Source organism: Arachis stenosperma, chromosome 3 (assembly GCF_014773155.1).
Source record: "Arachis stenosperma cultivar V10309 chromosome 3, arast.V10309.gnm1.PFL2, whole genome shotgun sequence".
In the NCBI taxonomy this organism is placed as follows: Eukaryota; Viridiplantae; Streptophyta; class Magnoliopsida; order Fabales; family Fabaceae; genus Arachis; species Arachis stenosperma.
In genome coordinates this window covers 94,611,956-94,617,072 of record NC_080379.1, presented here as the reverse complement: position 1 = coordinate 94,617,072, position 5,117 = coordinate 94,611,956, and the positions used below count along the sequence as shown (strand labels likewise).

General features: G+C 40.5%; 1 non-coding gene across 1 annotated transcript; it reads right to left on the bottom strand.

The window, feature by feature from the left end:
• Window positions 1-367: 367 nt before the first annotated feature.
• LOC130972541 (small nucleolar RNA R71) lies at window positions 368-475 on the bottom strand. Its single transcript, XR_009083703.1, has one exon. It is a non-coding gene; the product is annotated as a small nucleolar RNA R71 (small nucleolar RNA).
• Window positions 476-5,117: the final 4,642 nt, after the last annotated feature.

Below are 5,117 nucleotides of genomic sequence, written 5' to 3'. Positions count from 1 at the left end.
GAGAGTTTTGGGATCATACATCAATCCAAACCTAAGAAACTGTGGTAGCAGCATTCAAAAGCCAACTATCAATGCTAATAACTTCAAATGGAAGCCCCATCTCATCACTCTTGTCCAGAACAACTGCTCATTTGGAGGGAATGTCCAAGAGGATCCTAATGAGCATCTCACTAAATTCTAAAGGATATGTGACACAGTTAAATCTAATGGTGTTCATCCTGACACCTATAGACTGCTACTGTTTTCATTTTCTTTGAGGGACAAAGCATCAAAATGGCTAGAATCATTTTCCAAGGAAAGCTTGACCACCTGGGAAGATATAATGAGTAGAATCTTGACAAGGCTTTACCCTCCACAAAAAGTAAATAGGCTAAGAACGGAAGTACAGACATTTAGACAGCAGGATGGTGAGACTCTTTATGAAGCTTGGGAGAGATTCAAGGATTTGACAAGGAAATGCCCCCCTGATATGTTTAATGAGTGGGTGCAAATCTATATCTTCTATGAAGGGCTGAATCATGAATCGAAGAAAGTTGTAGACCACACATCTGGAGGTTCCCTCAACAAAAAGAAGACCATTGAAGAAGCCATTGATGTGATAGAGACAGTGGCTGACAATGAGTACTTTCATGCCTCAGACAGAAGTAACAACATGGGAATCCTAGAATTAAACCACATGGATGCAATCCTGGCTTAGAACAAGATGATCACTAAGCAACTGGCTAAATTGACCAAGCAAATGGAGAAGAATCAGGCCGCAGCAATCCACATTCAACCATCACCTCAAGAAGAGTTGGAGACAGAAGAAGGAGTTAACTGGGAGGAAGCTAGTTACCTTGGAAATTCATCTAGGCAAGCTAATGATCCATATTCTAAAACTTATAACTCTAGTTGGAGAAACCATCCAAATTTTGGGTGGGGGAACCAACAAAGCCAAGGCCAAGACCACAAACCCCAAAACCCAACCCAGTATAACAACTCCACTCACCAAAACTCCAACCAAAGACCATACCATGCCACACAAAACACTTATTCATAGCCACCATACCAAAGCCACAGTAACCACCTTCAACATCCTAATCACAACCAAACATCACCATATGATAAAGACAGAATGGCCAGAATGGAAGCTATGATTGCCAATCTTTGCAAAGAGTCTGAAGCCATGAAAAAATTGAGGGAAGAAGTAACATCAAATATGCAAAATCAAGATGCTACCACTCAGAAACTCGTAGCACAAGTTGGATACCTGTCCAAACAAGCCTCTGGCTACAGTTCCAGTAATGCCACCAAGACAACTTCAAGAGAGGAATTCAAAGTTATTACCCTCAGAAGTGGAAGGGAATTGAAAGAGAAGTCAAGGGAGACTAAAGAGGAGGATAGTTCAAATGACAAGGAAGAAGTACAAACACCTACTTCAAGTTCTTTAGAAGAAAAAGAAGTCCTAAAGCCATATGTCCCACAGGCTCCTTACCCTCAACGCCTAATGAAGAAAGCAAAGGACGGCCAATTCTCAAAATTTTTGGAGATTTTCAAGAAACTTCATATCAACATTCCCTTTGTAGAAGCACTAGAACAAATGCCGCTTTATGCTAAGTTTTTGAAGGAATTGATGACCAAAAAGAGAAGCTGGAGGAATGATGAAACTGTGGTATTAACTGAGAAATGTAGTGCTATCATCCAACACAAGCTGCCTCAAAAGTTGAAGGACCCAGGAAGCTTCCCAAATTTCTTACATTATAGGGGAAATAACAGTTGAAAAAGCCTTATGTGACTTAGGAGCTAGTATAAAGTTGATGTCCTTAACAATGATGAAAAGAATGAAGATTGAGGAAGCCAAACCAACAAGAATGGCCCTCCAATTAGCAGATCAGTCATTCAAATTCTCTCATGGAATAGTAGAAGATTTGTTAGTGAAAGTGAGGGGCTTCATCTTTCCTGCTAACTTTGTGATCTTGGATATAGAGGAAGAAGCTAAAGCTTCAATAATTTTGGGGAGGAGATTTTTAGCTACCACTGGAGCTATCATTGATGTTCAAAAGGGTGAACTTACCCTTAGGCTACATGATGAGAAAATGGTGTTCAATGTATTCAATGCCATGAGCTATCCACCAGAGTCACTAGGAGAGTGTATGAGGCTAGATGCAGTGGAAACTGTGGTACAAAAAAGCTTTGAAGAACCACTTGAAGGATTGACAGAGGGTGAGTCCATATTAATTGTTGAGGTTACTGATGTCAACTCAGCAGAAATGCCTATTCCAAGCACATTGGAGGAAAGGAAAAAGAAAAAAGAAGCACCCAAATTGGAGCTGAAAGCACTGCCCCCTACTCTCAAGTATGCGTACTTGGGAAGTGATGGAAGTTACCCAGTGATAGAACAGGAAGAGGAATTAATCAAGGTGTTGCAAAAGCACCAAGATGCCATTGGATGGAACCTTGTTGACTTAAAAGGGATAAGCTCATCCATATGCATGCTTAAGATCTTGCTGGAAGATGATGCCAAGCCCTCCATTCAAGCCTAGAGAAGATTGAATCCCGTCATGAAAGAAGTGGTTCAAAAAGAGGTTATGAAGCTATGGCAGGCAGGAATGATCTACCCTATTTTTGATAGCACATGGGTGAGCCCTGTCCATGTGGTTCCAAAGAAAGGAGGGATCACGGTTGTACCCAATGAAAAGAATGAACTCATCTCCACAAGAATAGTAATAGGCTGGAGGATGTGCATTGACTATAGGAAACTCAATGAGGCAACTAGAAAAGATCATTTTCTACTGCCTTTTATGGACCAGATGCTGGAGAGATTGGCAGGACATGCATATTACTATTTTCTTGATGGATATTCGGGTTATAATCAAATAGTGGTTGATCCAAGAGATCAAGAAAAGACATCATTTACCTGTCCATATGGAGTTTTAGCTTACAGGCGCATGCCTTTTGGATTGTGCAATGCCCCTGCAACTTTCCAAAGATGCATGTTGTCTATTTTCTCAGACATGATTGAAAAATTCATTGAAGTCTTCATGGACGATTTTTCAGTTTTTGGAGATTCCTTTCCTAATTGCCTTAATCATCTTGCCTTAGTGTTAAAAAAGTGCTAAGAGAGAAACCTAGTTCTAAACTAGGAGAAATACCATTTTATGGTAACAGAGGGGATTGTCCTTGGCCATAAAATTTCAGAAAAAGGCATAGAAGTCAACAAAGCAAAGGTGGAATTAATTGAGAAATTACTTCCACCTAGTAATGTCAAGGAAATTAGGAGTTTTTTAGGCCATGCTGGTTTTTACAAAAGGTTTATCAGAGATTTTTCCAAAATTGCAAAGCCTTTGAGCAACCTATTAGCCTCTGTACACCTTTTGTATTTGATCAAAAATGCACACTAGCATTTGAAACACCGAAAAAAGAGCTTTCCTCAGCACCTATCATTGCCCCACCTGATTGGAATTTGCCTTTTGAACTGATGTGTGATGCATCAGACTTTGCTGTTGGGGCAATGCTTGGACAGAGGAAAGGCAATTTAGTGCATGTTATATATTATGCCAGCAAGGTTTTGAATGAAACTCAAAGGAATTATACCACTACTGAGAAGGAACTACTGGCAATAGTGTTTGCATTTGACAAGTTTAGATTATATCTCATTGGATCTAAAGTTATTGTCTTCACTGATCATGCAACACTAAAATATTTACTTGCAAAACAAGAGTCGAAACCAAGACTGATAAGGTGGATTTTGCTATTGCTGGAATTCAACATTGAGATTAAAGATAAGAAGGGAGTGGAGAATAAAGTAGTAGATCATTTGTCCCGAATTCCTTGTGAAGAGGGTGGTACCCACAAATCAAGTGTCAATGAATTCTTCCCTGATGAGCAGTTAATGCTGGTTCATAAGGCACCCTAGTTCGCAGACATTGCCAATTTTAAAGCCACTAGGGAGGTGCCTTCAGAATTCAACAAGCATCAAAGAAGGAAGATCATGAATGATGCAAAATACTTTATCTGCTCTTCAAGAAGTGCTCAGAAGATGCATATCAGAGGAAGAAGGAAGGGAAATCCTATGGAGCTGTCAAGGCTCTGGCTATGAGGGACATTTTGGAATAGAAAGGACTGCAGCTAAGGCTCTACAATGTGGATTCTTCTGGCCTACAATTTTCAAAGATGTAAGAAAAATGGTACAGCACTGCAATGAATGCCAAAGAGCAGGGAATCTAGCAAAAAAAAATAAAATGCCACAACAGTTCATTTTAGAGCTTGAGTTATTTGACGTTTGGGGGATTGACTTCATAGGTCCCTTCCCAACCTCATACTCAAATAAGTACATCCTAGTGGCAGTAGACTATGTATCTAAGTCGGTGGAGGCCATTGCAACCCCAACAAATGACAATAAAGTGGTCCTGAACTTCCTCAGATAGAATGCCTTTAGTAGGTTTGGAGTTTCCAGAGCACTTATCAGTGGTGGAGGGAGCCATTTCTACAACAGACCATTGGAGACTCTACTCTTGAGATATAGAGTAAAGCATAAGGTGGCCACACCTTATCACCTCCAAATAAGTGGGCAAACAGAGGTGTTCAATAGAAAGTTAAAAAGGATCCTAGAGAAGACTGTGGGGGCTTCAAAAAAGGACTGGTCGAAAAAGCTGGACGATGCTCTTTGGGCATATAGGACAGCCATCAAAACACCAATAGGGATGTCCCTGTATCAACGGGTGTATGGGAAGGCTTGTCACCTGCCATTAGAGCTTGAACACAAAGCTTTCTGGGCTCTCAAGTTGTTGAATTTTCATAGCCAAGTTGTTGGTGAAAGGAGACTCTTGCAACTGCAAGAATTACAAGAATTCAGATCCCAAGCCTATGAAAGTGCCAAAAGGTACAAGGAAAAGGCAAAGGAAAAACATGACCTCAAGATGGCACCAAGAAGCTTTGAGGAGGGACAAAAAGTGCTACTTTACAACTCCAGGCTAAAATTTTTCCCTAGGAAATTAAGATCAAGGTGATCTGGCCCTTTCCTTATCACCAAGGTTTCTCCTTATGGACATATAGAGGTTATGGAAGAAAAATTACGGGAGACCTTCACTGTGAATGGACAAAGGCTCAAACACTACTTGGGTGTCATGGGGGGCAGA